The 17,481-nt window shown below is 42.2% G+C and overlaps 1 protein-coding gene across 2 annotated transcripts in view; it reads left to right on the forward strand.

The window, feature by feature from the left end:
- The window catches only part of LOC139445865 (carbonic anhydrase-related protein 10-like), a 166,893-nt gene that overhangs the window by 52,133 nt on the left and 97,279 nt on the right, over nt 1–17,481 (forward strand). The gene's annotated exons all lie outside the window — the stretch shown is intronic.

Genomic DNA, 17,481 nt, shown 5'->3' on the forward strand with positions numbered 1-17,481 from the left:
AGTGAGGAACGACACTGATTAGCCGGGGTAATATTGTGAAGAGTGTGTGAGTTTGGTGTAACGCTGCTTATATATATAATATATATGTATATAATATATATGTACTATGTACAAAATTGTAGGGTAATATATCGAAGAAACTATACAAAATCCTAGGGTAATATATAGAAGAAACTATACAAAATCCTAAGGTAATATAAAGAAGAAACTATACAAAATCCAAGGGTTATATATAGAAGAAACTATACAAAATCCTAGGGTAATATATAGAGAAACTATACAAAATCCAAGGGTAATATATAGAAGAAACTATACAAAATCCAAGGGTAATATATAGAAGAAACTATACAAAATCCTAGGGTAATATATAGAGAAACTATACAAAATCCAAGGGTTATATGTAGAAGAAACTATATAAAATCAAATGGTAATATAGATCAGAAACTATACAAAGTCCAAGGGTAATATATAGAAGAAACTATACAAAATCAAAGGGTTATATGTAGAAGAAACTATACAAAATCCAAGGGTAAAGGAATAGAAGAAACTATATTCAAAATCCAAAGGTTATATGTAGAAGAAACTATAAAAAATCCAAGGGTAATATATAGAAGAAACTATACAAAATCCTAGGGTAATATATAGAAGAAACTATACAAAATCCAAGGTTAATATATAGAAGAAACTATACAAAATCAAAGGGTTATATGTAGAAGAAACTATATAAAATCCAAGGGTAATATATAGAAGAAACTATACAAAATCCTAGGGTAATATATAGAAGAAACTATACAAAATCCAAGGTTAATATATAGAAGAAACTATACAAAATCCAAGGGTAATATATAGAAGAAACTATAGAAAATCCAAGGGTCATATATAAAAGAAACTTTAAAAAACCTAAGGTAGTATGTAGAATAAACAAGCCAAATTCCTAGTGCAATATACAGTGCAAACTATAGAAAATCTGATAATATAATAAATATATAGAGAAGAAACTGTAGTAATAACATCAGGTCATACATGGAAGAACATGCAGCAATAACTCCTAGGTATAGAGTGAAATCTGTGCTCTTCTGTTAACCACATCGCTTGAAAGAAAAACGTTTATTGTTTAAGGGTTTCCGTTCCTTTCATTCACAAGATCAAGTGGACAGTCTGGAAACTCCGCCGTGTCATTAATCAGTGCCACTCGATGCAACGCTATCTCGTTGTTCAATACCGCGGTGTTACTGTAACGGTAATTGCAACAATATTTCAAAAGTTTCAAACCATCTGCTGGCGCGTGTGAAAACAAATAGCTCACTGCCACATGCCATGACTCGTCCCTCGAGTTCACGCCCCGAAAACACTCGCCGAGTTTAATATGAGGACGCTAGATTTTCCCCTTTGAATGCAGATGTTTCCCAATTGATTATACTTGTTTTTGCACTTTATCAAAATGTTATTTAATACTGCATGGGCGTTGCACTGTTATCGCTTATCTCGAAAAATAACTACGCACTTATTGTTAGGTCGCACAAAAATGGTTGACAGGCGACGTACAAGGTACCTATTCTGTATTCATACGCCCTTTTTAACCAGTGATGTTTTGCCTTCAGACAATATGCACAGTGTTAATTCCTTTTGTGCTTTTGTTGATTCGTTCATTTCAATACATTTAATCCTTCAATAGAATATCTGTTAGGCTGATTCTCTGATATATGATTAACAGCTGGTCCACAGTGCGATCCTTGATATGTAATGTAAATATAGATTGTCAATGCAAGAAAATAACCAGTCTAGATTATCCGCCAAAACAGATTTAAATTTGGCGTAAAGGGCAAAATAGCGGTGAAAATTATATGAATGGATCACTGAAAACAAACCAGACAATCAAGTGATCGATGAACCTGATAATCAAGTGACACGATAGTGCAATTACTGCGGCCAGTGAGGGTCAAATTGGGAAAATGTGAATGATGTCACACACATTGACTTAATTTCTGATCTTAGTGGGATATAATCGTATTTGATGCCGATGATGAATAAATACACGTTAATATACTCTTCAAAAAAAGAAACTTGACACTGACTTTCAAAATGTAATATAATGCGATTGTTTCAAAATAGGACACAGAAACCATAATTGAAACACTGTTCAAAATATTAATCGTGTCACCTAGACAGACACACGTACACGATACAGTTAATGTCACTGGGGTACATAAAATGTCAGTATCGCTTGTGCCCACCACGTGCATCAATCACCGCTTGACACCGACGACCCATAGATGCAATCAAGTTGTCAATAACACGCTGTTGGATGTGCTGCCATTCATGCTGAAGGGCATCAAGAAGCGCCGGAAGTGTTTGGGGCGGTGGATTCCTTCTGCGAACGCGTCGATCCAACTCGTCCCACAGATGCTCAATCGGGGACAAATCTGATGACCGGGCTGGCCAAGGTTATGTCTGGATGTTGTTGTGCTGTAAGAAGTCCAGACAAACACGTGCAATATGCGGTCGAGCGTTGTCCTGCAGGAACTGTCCGCCATGAACGTTGACGCGAGGAAGAACGTAAAGCTGAAGGATCAAGTCTCTGTAACGCACACCTGTCAATGCACCTGCCGGATGCACGAGAGGCGTCCTACCACCGTGATGAATTCCGGCCCATACCATGACACTCCCGCCGCCAAATGGGACAACCTGCTGCACACAGCTTGGGGCGTAACGTTCACCCCGACGTCTGTAGACACGTGCGCGCCAATCAACACGTGTGAGTAGGAAACGGGACTCGTCAGTAAACAGTACATTTCTCCACCTTGCACGTGCCCCTCTAACCCTCTGTTGGCACCAAAGCAGACGGTCCGCCAGATGACGTGGGGTCAATACACGACGTCGAACAGGACTTCGTGCAAAAAGTCCAGCCTCCCTCAGTCTGTTGCGTACCGTTTGATCTGATATTCTGCGTACCCAAGGGATCTGTGTGGTTGTAGTCGTGGCTGTGGTAGTGCGGTCTCGGAGGTGTCGCAGTCGGATGTATATCGATCTTGTGCTTGGGTTGTCACCCTTGGTCAGTCGTCAACTCTGTTGGTGTTGTTGTATCGAGTCCACAGTTCGGAGATTGTCTGTCTGGCCACTTCTTGCTGAGTTGCTCCAGCTTGTAATCTCCCAATGGCGTTGTTACGTTGAGCCGCATTCAGTCTTGGCATTCTGTCACCGCCTCTATTGCCGTTATAAGGACTGTATGAACAGCCGTTGATGTGGATTTTTATACCCATTCAGCAGTGGGGCCTGCATGCCTAAATGCAGGATCCTGTGCTGCACGTTTTTTACAGGCGGTTGTGTTTGGATGAAGCTGTAAAATTGATCCCCAAACGCTACGTTTATGTGCTTTGCATGTGTTTTCGCGAATTATAGACACATCATCTTTCTGTTTGACTTATTTCGTTCTCATTTAATGTAATTATTTTAGATATTTGGCAAAAAATGGTTTTACATCTATGTCAAGTTTCTTTTTTTGAAGAGTATACATAGAGCCGGGGTAAGGGAAAAATATATCCTTGCTCACTCACTCACTCACTCAGGCCATATTCATATGCTACATTAATTAAGTCATGGTTTTACGCGACGCAGTAATGTGCGTCCAGTACGCACATGTGTCTAGTAGAATTGATGCAGAAATAAATATTGCGTCCCGAAGCACAATAATTAATAAGAAATATAAAGGTCCTGTAATTATCAAATCTGTCAGCACAGTTCACGATTTCATTACTTTACAGGACCCTCATTATTCCAGTAAGGACCCTTGAAATTAGTCATTGGGGGTCCCTAGATCCCTAGTTTTGTTGGTCAAGGTAAATCTGATTAAGCTCAATGTGTAATCAGCTGTGAACTCTAGAACACACCATAGAAGCGACATCACACATCACAATTGCGGTGATTGTGACAAAACCCTAGACAGAAAAAGAAAATACGCTTTCGTAAAAGTTCATGTGAATGCACGAAGAAAATATGCAGTACGGCAGTTATTAACTGAATAGTTGAATGAAGTACAGAAAGTTTTCTTAACTTAACACTTTCCAAACGAAACCGAAATTATTAAACAAGATAAGAGCCATTTATGACAACTCGTTTTTTACACACCCACGTGAAAAACCTAATAACAAACCACAATGAAACAAAATACATCTCGACAGTATTCCTCATTTGTACAAAAGTTTTGGTATTCTGCTAATGGCCGCTGGGAAAAAGAATACTGTCGGAAATGATTTTACAAACTGGGATCCCGCTCCCCTCGTGTACAATAACCTGATTGATTTACATAGAACCCTATATCAAAGAACAGCCGAGGGGCGTCTGGGGATGAAAGGAGTAAAACTAGTTTAAAACACGGTTGGCTTCTGTAGGAATTATGAAAATAGAAACATGTTGGTGGGCCTTTGAAATAATCTTTGGAAGAAATTCTCAGACGGTGGTGTTCTGAAATAGGTTCAGTATCGCCATTGTTGGGGGTCATGTCTGGTTTAAGTCCAGTGTTGTTAATGGAAAGTTAGAAATAGTGATCGAAGAATTATCGGTTCGGTTTGTTGGGCGTTTATGCCCACATAGACTGGAAGCAGTTCCTGTTTCAATATCAATTTAAACAATAATTGAAAAAATCCGAGATATATTTTTGCATGTGCCTGGTGTGTTCCGAGTGCATAAATTGACCTCGCAACAGACTATTTCACAACTTTTTTTAACAATGTTTCAAAATATATTATTAGGTGCATTTCGTTGTTTGCTAGTATCAAGGTATTTGAAACATTACTTACATACTATTATAATAAAATGGAGATTGTTCTGACAAAATAAATATTTTTTCAAACCGAGCACTGGTTTTGAATACCACCCGAGACACCTCACCGGCCTCTATGAACTAGTCAAGATACACTCCCAGGGCCCCTTCACCTATATACCCCATCAAGGTACCCGCCTATATACTCCATCAAGGTACCCGCATATATACTCCATCAAGGTACCCGCCTATATACCCCATCAAGGTACCCCTAAATACCCTATCAAGGTACCCGCCTATATACTCCATCAAGGTACCCGCCTATATACTCCATCAAGGTACCCGCCTATATACTCCATCAAGGTACCCGCCTATATACCCCATCAAGGTACCCCTAAATACCCTATCAAGGTACCCGCCTATATACTCCCTCAAGGTACCCGCCTATATACCCCATCAAGGTACCCGCCTATAAACTCCATCAAGGTACCCGCCTATATACCCCATCAAGGTACCCGCCTATATAACTCCATCAAGGTACCCGCCTATATACCCCATCAAGGTACCCGCTGTATACTCCATCGAAATAACCTACGCCGATACCACAACAATATAGGGCATATCCACCGACCCCACATATCTATACACCGCGGAGATGAATACAAATAATCATGCTGCGAAACCACAACGATATACTCGACCGATATATCCCGACATACGCGGCGATGTGTCCACCGATATACTCTACAACAATACATGTATACCCAACCGAGATACCACAAGATTAGACGCTTCCCGAGATACCCCGATATGTACCCCAATATATCTAGCCTAGACACCCTAGAGACCCGGAGAAAGCCATACTGGTGTACTCATTCTATCTATATTAGAGTCATTAATGGACGTCATTTCAAATTTACGATTTTATCCAAAAATCAGCTATAATGCGAAAATACAAACTCCGTTCACATACCATCCCCGAGTATCCAGGATACTATATCCATTATATTGTGTAATTATTGTAATAGAATGGAGAGATGATACATTTAATATTCCAAAATATTCACATGCAAATTCCATCAAAATGTGCAGTCATTCACTATGCAGAGGGATGCGAATGATTCATAATACAAATCTCAAGAGAAGAACGCGTTTGCTTGCTAAGCACATCCTGTGAATTGTTATGGAAACATTTTTTCTTAACAGATAGCTATCAATCACAATTATTCTGATTCTGAATCATTCGGATGCTGCTTGAAAGGTACAGTAACCATTTCACGCCCATGTTTGTCCTGGCGCTGAAGCATTTGTACAGTGATTAATCCCAACAAACATAAAACAATTTCAGGAAACGTAGTTTCTTGGTTCTATCCCCTGAAGTCATTTCTTTAAGTATTTCGGGTTTAATTCTTGAACCGCAGACATAAACGTTTCAACAGAATGTCTTCCATTAATGGCAAACTTGAAAATGTTCCCAAATGCGATTTTGTTGCTCTCAACTTTGCCGGCGAAAGCGGAAGCTGGGAAGTTTTTCAGTCATTAATACGCTGAAATTAGAAACGGTTCACTTTACGAAGGAAACAATCTAAACGTAACTTTCAACATTAATGTGGTTTTGTTTCCTTTCACGTGCACTTAGGCCCCCCATCAGTCAGTTTTCCTTTTCGAGGATTTTGATAGTTTAGGATAAAATAAACATAATTATTTCACTAACGGATAGGTGTTAACACGCAAAGCATCGGCTTCTGATTTCACGCGTTATTGAAAGGCTGGTTGTATTATTTCGGCGATCAATAGGGTTTTCATAGTTAAGACTTGAACAAACAGTTATTTTACATGGTCTCTAATAGGTATTTCCTGCAAAACAGCTTGCCACGCACATGTCCATGAAGTATGGGCCTCGTGGATCGTGAATATCATATTTGATCGAAGTTAAGCCTCATCAACTCCCTCTTAATGCGGACCCTTGATATTTACGATACATAAACACACTCGGCTAATAATCTCTACATATTGGCCACGTCAGTGCGGACAATTTACCAGAAAGCCAACCGTCTTCACTGACAAGTTATCGCTAAGCGTGTTGTGTACTAGTAGACTGAGTGTGTATGGTTTTACACCGCTTTTGGCAATATTCCAGCTATATCACCGCGGGCGACACCAGAAATGGGCTTCACACATTGTACCCATGTCGGGAATCGAACCCGGGTCTTCGGCGTGACGAGCGAACGCTTTAACCACTAGGCTACCCCCACCGCCCCTATGTACTGTTAGAGATTAAGATACGATTATTACAGAGATAATTGCAAAATTATAAATTTCAATCTGTAATTTGGATTTACATTTGTATTAAAGAAGCGCATAGGCTAACTGGGGGGATCGGGAGTGACCACCGTGTGCTGTTATCACTGCTCTCCACCCCTTTGGGGTAGGGGGTGGGGGGTAGCCTAGTGGTTTAAGCGTTCGCTCGTCGCGCCGGAGACCGGGTTCGACTCCCAACATGGGTACAATGTCTGGTGCCCACTTCTGGTGCCCCCCGCCGTGATATTGCTGAAATATTGCTAAAAGCGTCGTGAAACTCACTCACTCAAATACCACCTCCTTGGTACAGATTGAGTAAGTTTACGGATTGTGTCCTGTGGAGTTCTCCTCCATTTTTCTTCAATGCGTTGGCCATTTGTGCAAGTGTCTGTGGCGTATGCTGACGTTGACATACACGTCTATCGAGCCCATCCCACAGATGCTCTATCGGGTTCTGATCCTGAGATCTGGAAGGCCATGGCAAGACATTGACGTTTGAATCATGAAGAACGTCACGAGTTACACGAGCTGTGCGTGGTATAACGTTGTCAGGTTAAACAGCTCTCTCTCTCTCTGTCGGTTGATAATCAGAAGAAAGGTGACTTTGAAGATTTTGATCGGTGTACCGATTCGCGGTCAGATCCCACCACCAAGTCAGATCTCTGTGTGGGGGATATGACCTGTCGAACGCAGTCCGGTGCAACTCGAGTCCATGCCTGTACGGTGTAGCTCCATCGCATACGTTGTCGTCGACGCAAACGTCTCAAGACAGGGACAAATACCGGGTTTTCCTACCTCTCGCGGACGATTCCTGATGTTTTTCGTCTGATACCCTCCTCAAACCAGACACATATCCTGCCGTCTCAGTAGCAGCAGCATGTCGATGACGTAGGTGAAAGACCCGGATCTTGTGCAGGGACGGTATCCCTTGGTCCACCGCTTCTCGGGCGATCTTGGGTTGAATTGAGGCAGGTGTACCGTGACATAAACGAGAAATGGTGCTCTTGTGTACATTGAAATGACGTGCAAAAGCAGATTGGGACTCTCCAGCTTAAAGACGTCCTATGGCGGTATTGCGATTGGCAGCATTCTGTTTCAGCATGTTCCAACGTTCAATAAGTCGACAAGCGTATGAGTGAGTGAGTATGGTTTTATGCCGCTCCTAGCAATATTCCACCAATATCACGGCGGGGGACACCAGAAATGGGATCTTATATATAACCAGCTGTTGTAAAATTATTACCTGGAGAGTTATTTACATAAGCAAGTTTTGCTTGTTTACCGATCCAGATTTCTTTTGAAATAAAAATATGTTTAAACCAAACGGGCTTCACGCATTTGCACCCACGTCGGGAATCGAACCCGGGTCTTCGGTGTGACGAGCGAGTGCTTTAACCGCCCCGGCAAGCGTATGACAAAATGTTGACTGACGTTTGACCTTTTATAATCATTATCACTGCACATGATTGTCACAATTTGCACGTGTACTCTACTCGTGATTTCCTTTCCATGTCTTTTTTGTGCAGTCTTATAAAAGATTCTGAAAAATGCTTAGTTTAAAACGGTTGCGTTTGTGCACTACACCAGTTAACGAACATGTGACTAACATCGTTCAATCAAAAGTATTGCATTTGTATTGAATGTTTCATGAATAATCAAAATCAACATTCTCATTATCTCCAATGCGTTTCCTTTTGTGAAGAGGGGCACGGGTGGCCCAGTCGTCTAAGGCGCCGCGATTCGCTGTGCAGAGTTGCGTCCCTTGGGCACGCCAGAAACCTAGGATTGTGGGTTCGAATCCCGGTTCGCCCCAATTATGTTTCTAGGTTTGTCAGCACCATATCCGTGCTCGTGGGTTTCACCGAAGTGGTAAACGTCTGAGACCTGCATCACTTCGGGCTTTCCTCCCATATTAAGCTGACACGCTGCGATATAACTGGAATATTGTTAAAAGCGGCGTTAAACCCAACTCACTCAATCCTTTTGTGAAGGGTGTACATGTAGGTTTACAGACAAACCATGTGTTTTTCGATTAAGGGCTCCGTTCGAATTCCTGATAAAAATATTAATTCCTTAATGTTTGTCTGATAACTTAATGAATTCAGTAATTTAATTGCCATCGAACCTTTGTATCGCTCCCCAATAGCATTATGAACCAACTATAACAATAATGTTACTCTCCTGTTACTTTTTCCAAGATTGCGAAAATATTCAATGGCAAGGTCTAAGACGCCCCAATTCGCCTTGCAGAGTTGTATCCCATGACTATGCCAGAATCCAATGATTGTGTTTTTCGAATCCCATACTCGCCCTGGGCCACTTTCACAAAGCGATCATAGCGCTGCGATTAGCGTAAAGCTATTTTAGAGTATCGGAGTTAAAATCAACATAGCTTTGTGCAAGTGGACCCAGATCGTGTTTCTAGATTTGTCAGCAAACCCAACTCACCCGCTCACTTGCTAGATCAAGGTTCACTTAATACGAGTCTAACAGTTGGACAATGTACCTGGCTTTCAACTGTAGGAGTCAAGAAACAAGAAAATTGGATTTGGAAAGAAGCCATGTACAAAATCGAAGGCTTACAATGGACGTGAGAAAAGGCAAATAAACAAGGTTTATTCCCTTACTGAAAAAGCTTTTAGCAGTTTTGCAGTCATCTTGGGGTTGTAACACGCATTGGCTCTTTGTGCACTTGCCTCAACAGCCTGACATGTCACGACTCTTCAGTATGTGTGTTTAGGGAGATGACTTATTGTGATACAAGTGCATCCCTGTCTCGGCAACCTATCTTTGCGATGGGCTTCTTTACATTGCTTATATCTGCTTATGCCTTGCTTACCTCTACTTATGCTGTTCTAATATTGCCGTATGCCTCGTACAGGCCGTGGTTATATCTGCTTATCTCGTGGTTATATCTGATAATGCTTGGCTTATATCTAATTATGCCTGTATATATGAAAGCTACGCGATAAACCGCAAAGAACATTCTATTTGTTTTATCATAAGTAAGGATAAGACATATGGATGAACAACTTTTTATTACAATTAGGAACGACGTTACGGTGTAGGTTCTAACACCGTTATCAAGCAAATTATGTACAGTGTATGGTTGACAAGTTGTTGTTGTTGTTGCATTAAGTGTTTAAGAGGTCGCCTTCTGCCTAGGCAATTTCGGCTGACCTGTCCCTCTTTGGGACTCCTGTGTGTGAGAAGGGTACACATATCTATTGTGAGTTCGGTGTTCACATAATTTCTGTTTTTGCATTGATATGATTTCTATTTTCTTATATTGATATGATTTCATTTTTATCCTTGGCTGCTCTGTTTATATACGTTCGAGTAGCTGTCCATCTCTCATAGATAGAGTTAGTTTGGCCTTCGCTATTGCATCTCTTGGCTTTAGGAGATATATGACAGATAGCGGATCTAACTGCGATTCTTGTTTTAACCTAGCCCGGGCTGGGGCATGGTCTTGACATTCTAGTAACACGTGGTCAATGGTTTCAGCCTGATTGCAAGATGAACAAACCTTGTCATAGTGCTTTTTGTGACCAAGTCTGAGGCGTGAGATAGCAATTTCAATTTTCCTTTCATTTGAGTATATGAGTTTGGCTTTTGTTGGACCTTGGGTTGAATTTTGTATAGCCATCTGCCGATCTTCCTTGCGTTCCATTGGGCTTGCCATCTTTCTGCTATGGAGTCTTTGATTTTGATTTTTTTGCTTTTTATCTCTAGTTTACTAAAGGGAATAGGCTGTATATCCGCTTTGTCTAGAGCTACCTTCGCCAGTGAGTCTGCTTTTTCATTTGTTCTATACTTATGATCCGCAGTGGACAATAGTCAGTAGATAGGTTCCATATTTATGACGGTTGGTGGACAATAGTCAGTAGATAGGTTCAATATTTATGACGGTTGGTGGACAATAGACAGTAGATAGGTTAAATATTTATGACGGTTGGTGGACAATAGTCAGTAGATAGGTTCAATATTTATGACGGTTGATGGACAATAGACAGTAGATAGGTTAAATATATATTGTGGACATAGTTTTCAAAGATGCAACTATCTAGAATTGCTTCGTGTCCCGTTCGAACTGGCAACAGGCCTGCCAGTGCCTGCTCGCCTATTCTGTGTAACCACACTGATCACCTCCATGGCCTAGTGAATAGAGTATTTGCCTGGAGAGCGAAGGCCTGTGGTTTGATCCCATGCTACTCGGATCGGAGTCAGTATACTGTGTCTGAGAGGGGCAAAACATGTTAAACTGCGGCATGGCTCTGTGGGCTAGCGCTATAAATCCGACATCAGTCCGTACCAGTACACACACACACACACACGCACACAGACACACCACACACACATGCGCACGCACACACACACACACATGCGCGCGCACTCACACACACACAAACCACACGCGCACACATCACACACACACGCGCGCACACGCACACGCACGCACGCACGCACGCACGCACACACACACAAACACACACGCACACACACACACACACACACACACACACACACACACACAGGTGCCTCCACGTCGCAAAATAAGTGCCATGATCTTAAACGCGGCATTTCACCCCATGTCACCTCACGTTACCACACTCGTCTTGGATATGGTCCATGTATGTCAAGTTCAGATCACACAGACTGTGTCAAGCTCGTTTGGTCAAGTGCTGCTCTGGAATTGGCTTTCTTGATTAATGGTCGGGACTGCAGTAGTCTGTTGTGGGAACTCTATTTTGGTGACTCATGCGTTTGTTCACCCTCGCCGACTCGTGTATACAGACCGCTCTCATATAGCTTGAATATTGCACAGTGTGGCGATAAACAACCACAAAACAAATGATTTGATGAAAAACACTGTCATTAGACAATTTATGGAAAAAAATAATTTCGCTGAATAAGAACTCAAAGTTCGTAGTCACTTTTACTCCCAACGTGACGCTATCTTTAAACAAACAAAGAATATGACGAAATATTATGTTCAAAAACAAATATTTATGGATAAAAATATTCGATATATAGGAAGTGAAATTTCGTATTCACTTTTACTCCTTGCGACAAGTAATTCGTCCCCCGTTATAACGTGACGCCATCGTCCCACCCCCTGGTGCCACTGTGCGTGTAAACGAACGCTGAACTTAATTTGTGCGGTCTTTATATTAAAGCAGTTCAAAAACAAATCAAATAAATCATTTTTTGGACTAAAATACGTTGAAACTGAAAGTTCGTGGTCGCGTTTACTCCTGGTACATGTATTTAGTCCCGGGTTTCAACGTGACGCCATCTTCATGACGTCTGGTGCAACTATGTACGTATATGGCGAACACTGAGTCTTTTGTTAGTGGTCTCATGGAGCAATTGAGTATTCCAACTGACTTCCGAGTCAGCGTGCTATCTGCCGGGAAATGCCGGACTGAAGCTCAGTGGTAATCCTCTTTGCTGTATTCAGAGATGGCAAGCGGTCCCCGGAGACGCCGTAATGGAATGGAGGTGTCATGTCGGATGCAGATAGTGCTACGAGTCACAGATCTTTCACACATACGTGCAGGAGAAGGTTCTGAATGCGGATGTAACATTAACGCGTAATCTAGCGTACTGCTGCTTGGGACGATGAGAAGGGGGTGGTGTGGGGAGAATGTGATAAATGAACGCATTGCGATGACTGAAATGTTATTACAACTTTAAAAGCTTTATGTATTGGCGGTGTCTATTGGCTTTGCTGACACGTTACCTGAGATTTGAGATAATACACAACATCCATACAATATATGGCTCACACTCACGCACGCCTCTGTAGTAAATCGCTGACACGTGGGCACTGATGGTTGACCCCCGGGTGACAGCGGGCTAGATATGTCCCCAGCAACCCATGCTGGTCGTAAAAGGCGAGTGGTCAGACTGGGTTAAAGTTTCTTACCCCCACGGTATGGACCATGCTTGCCGTAAAAGGCGACTATGCTTGTTGTAAAAGGCGACTAACAGTATCGGGTGGTCAGGCTCGCTGACTTGGTTCATGCATGACATTGATCCCAATTGCGTGGATTGATGTTCATGATGGCAATCACTGGATTGTCTGGTCAATACTTAATTATTTACAGACCGACGTCGTATTGCTGGAATATTGCTGAGTGCGGCGTAAAACAACAAACCAACTAACCCACGGTATGGGTCATAGGATCAATCACTGGATTGTCTGTTCCACACTGTACTATTTCCAGGCTGCCGTCATACAGCTGGAATATTTCTGAGTATGGCGTAAAAGAGAACTAAACCAAAAAAAACAAAGGTTGACAGCGTGAGAGAGGACGATCAATATTGTACTTCGCAATACTCGTGTTTAAGATATGTTATACGCTACTTATCCTCTTGCACGCGTCCAGTTCTGTTCCTTTTGTATTTATTACTGTAATATTACACCAGTCAGGTATTTTGTTTCATTTTGCGTATTCAACGGCGTTCGTGACTTCCAATTTTCCAAAATGAACTGAAAACTCGTTTGATATCAGGAAGTTTCGCGTGTCTGTCTACGTGACTTGAGTGCAGAATCAAATTAATTTGTGGTTTTGCAACCGTTCCAGATAAAACCCTATATTTTCTCTAATCATATGGCATCTCTGCTAAAAGCGGAGTCCATGTACGTTTCAAACTTTATCGTAAGCATGTGTTTATGAATCACTATGAAATAGTGGTGTATCATGTGTTCGCTAGACGGTGAACACTTGTGGTAGTCACAAATTCATGCAAAGACAAGTCAATTGTTCACCTGAAAAAAACACTGGAACATATGGTACAAGTCCACTTTTGGGCAAGAGTTGTATGACGCTCTTTGAGAGAGTGAGTGAGTTGGGTTTAACGCCGCTTTTAACAGTATTCCAGTTATATCACAGCATGTCAGCTTTATGTGGGAGGAAAACCTGAAGTGATGCAGGTCTCAGACGTTTACCACTTCGGGGAAACCCACGAGCACGGGTATTGTGCTGACAAACCTAGAAACATCATCGGGGCGAACCGGAATTAGAACCCACAATCCTAGGTTTCTGGCATGTTCAAGGGAAGCAACTCTGCACAGCTAATCGCGGCGCCTTAGACGACTGGGCCACCCGTGCCCCCTGATGCTCTTTGAAATCTTCGTTGAAACAACATGCTCGATTGTATTTCAACAGGTGTGAAATGAGTCCGTTAGCTGGAAATGAAGGGAAAGTTGACTACTTGAAAGTCAGCCCTTTTGCCATATGGATAGTTTTTAGCCACCGTGAATCTTTATGCATAGATCTAAATATATGCGATTTTGATGCGAGATGAATTATATTTTCAGCTTTGGCAGGCCAGATACCTATGTAGGTTCGAATCCTGGTTCGTCAAGATTATATTTCTTGATTTGCCAGCACCATACACGTGAACTTGATTATGTTTCTAGGTGTGATGACAGTGCTTGTCTGTTTCATCAAAGTGGGGAGGCACGGGTGGCCCAGTCGTCTAAGCGCCGCGATTCGCTGTGCAGAGTTGCGTCCCCATGGGACGCCAGAAACGTTTGATTGTGTGTTCGAATCCCGGTTCGCTCCAAATATGCCAGCACCAAACCCGTGATCTTGGGTTTAACCGAAGTGGTAACCGTCTGAGACCTGCATCACGGTCTTTCCTCCTACATTAATCTGGCACGCCGTGATATAACTGAAATGATGTTCAATGCGGCGTTAAACAAAACGCACTCACACTACAACTATCTTTAATCTCAAACTGGAGACACTATCAACACACGCAGATAATATCGATGTCTACACAATGAACAAAGTGGCTGTATCGACTTCGCATTGAGTCCTCGTAGAGAGGTCGCGAGCCAGGCCGTAGACGCCGCAGAGACAGCGATCGGTCAAGAGAACACATAGCATGGTAAAGCGCTTTCGAAACAGTGGCCCGCGGGAATGACCGAGGGTGGCAGAGCAGTCACGTGTTTCATTCAATTTAACCTTCCTAACGGAAGATGATAGCGACGATTGTTTGCTCGAGATCATGTCTTGGGATGCAGCCTAGTCGCAGTTACACCAACGGTCGACTCAGATTACAGATAAAAAACGACTTCAGCATCGTCTTGATACAAATTGACGGCTCACGGGAGCGAATGAAAGAAGTTTCAAACTTGTAAATAAAGTACTGTTCTGCTGATATAAGAACTATTCAATGAAACTTGAAACTTGAATTCCTCACGTTTTTCTCTTCATTACAAGAGGCTCAACACATTGGAATTGCGATTGTCTGATTTTCTTCAGATGTTTTATTCCCCGTGCACAAATAATACACACTTAACGCTCAAATAATACAATTATTGTCCATGTACACATCGATTTCACACTGCGTTAAAACAAGCTATCCGTGTTTCTACGTCAAGCTTACGAAAGACGCCGGTTGCCCAAATTTCAACTTTATACATCAGACTCTAAGAAAAGAGATATTTTTAGCCTTTATTGGATTTTATCCGACGTGGTAAAACGCCCCAGAAAGACCTTCTTATCCCTAGAGGAAGTCTCTGGGATCGTTGAATGGTCCAACACAATGCATGTTGACAGATCTTCTTACTCTGTCCTCGCTGGTGACGTCTTCGTGCGAGGGACTGCTCTCCAACAAACCAAATAGACCATTCTCTTCTAACTGCTGGGGAAAATTACATCACTTATTCAATTATTTAGATTGATGGGCTGATTTGTTGGATCTCCTTGGCTTAGATGGTTCTATCTGTGTGGACAATGCCGCCCAATTAGACAGTTCCCTTGCTAGCCAAGCACGGCGCCAACGCATTTCTATCCAGACGGTATTGCTGCTAAATGCTTGCATGAACCAGACGAGGATGATCCGATGCTGTGAAAGCCTGTGTTTATGGCAGGTTTCCAGATTTTACTATTGATCCAAATACGTAACTTGGTTGTATTTTATCCTCATCGTTTTAATGTGTAAAAAAGGGCTGACCAGAAACGTCTTCCATACACAATAGGCACAACGATCTTGGTTTCTTGTGATCACAGTCAAGCGATGAGTAATTCTTTGATTCGCACTTCGCATGGTAGACTTTTCTGATGTACAAAGTCAGCGGGTAAGTTACACACACTATCAACATGATATGGAATAACTTACAAAGATCTTTTTGAGTGGGAAACAAGTCTCCAAACTTTAGAGGACACATCGATGTAATCTTTGATTGGAACTGCTCTGCTTAAACTACCGGAGAGCTGTTGGCTGCTTGTACATATTTAGGAATCAATTACAAAGGAACTTTCTTTTAGCGTCTGTTTAACGTCATGTTGCTTCTCACCAACATGGGGCACGGGTGGCCCAGTCGTCTAAGGCGCCGCGATTCGCTGTGCAGTGTTGCGTCCCTTGGCCACGCCAGAAATCTATGTTTGTGGGTTCGAATCCCGGTTCGCCCCGATTATGTTTCTAGGTTTCTCGGCACACACCCGAGCTCGTTGGTTTCACCGAAGTAGTAAACGTCTGAGACCTGCATCACTTCGGGCTTTCCTCCCACATTAAGCTGACACGCCGTGATATAACTGGAAAACTGGAAAAGCGGCGTTAAACCCAACTCACTCACTCATTCACCAACCAACGTTGTTCATGTTTGCGTTGAAGAATATCATGTGAATGTTTAATGTTGTGAACCAGAAATCACGAACTAGCCGACCTTGTTCTTGCCTGTTGCATTATTAAAATAGCCAAAAAGGCAAAGGTGTATGGCGCAAGTGCACCACTTTTTGTCACCATCTGAACAATTTACACTTTAAGCTTGTCTTCGTGGAAACATAGGGCACAATTTGTATACAATGCTGATGTAAGTAAGTGAGTGAGTGAGTATGGATTTACGCCGCTTTTAGCAATATTCCAGCAATAATACAGCGGGCCACACCAGAAGTGGGCTTCACACATTGTACCCAATTGGGGAATCGAACCCGGGTCTTCGGCGTGACGAGCGAACGCTTTAACCACTAGGCTACCCCACCGCCCCGAATGCTGATGTAAGGGATATGTACATTCTGTTGGAAAGTGAAGAAGGTTTACAAAAGTTAATGTCGAATAGTATACTTCAAAGCAGTGAGTAGCAGCCATCTTCCTATGAACATAACCCGTTTCGAAACAGTGCGTATCCTATCCTGAAAGAGACGGTGTTTTCAAATACGATACAAATTGTATCCAAACATCACGTAAGCGAACGAAAACACACAACATAATTACGACATGGTTGTATCTCGCGATCGATTCAACAGAAATTATTGTCGTTTTCTTATAGATGACGATTAAGTTAGTAATGAGTAACCACGTATATCCGTTTGCAGGTTAAGTATTGGGATTATTCTTCACTTCAACTAAACTTCCTTTCCATGAGCGTGGTTGGACCACTGGTTGGTTCGTTGTCCCAC

The sequence above is a fragment of the Haliotis cracherodii genome, unplaced genomic scaffold (assembly GCF_022045235.1).
Source record: "Haliotis cracherodii isolate W230 unplaced genomic scaffold, xgHalCrac1.p SCAF_6, whole genome shotgun sequence".
In the NCBI taxonomy this organism is placed as follows: domain Eukaryota; kingdom Metazoa; phylum Mollusca; class Gastropoda; order Lepetellida; family Haliotidae; genus Haliotis; species Haliotis cracherodii.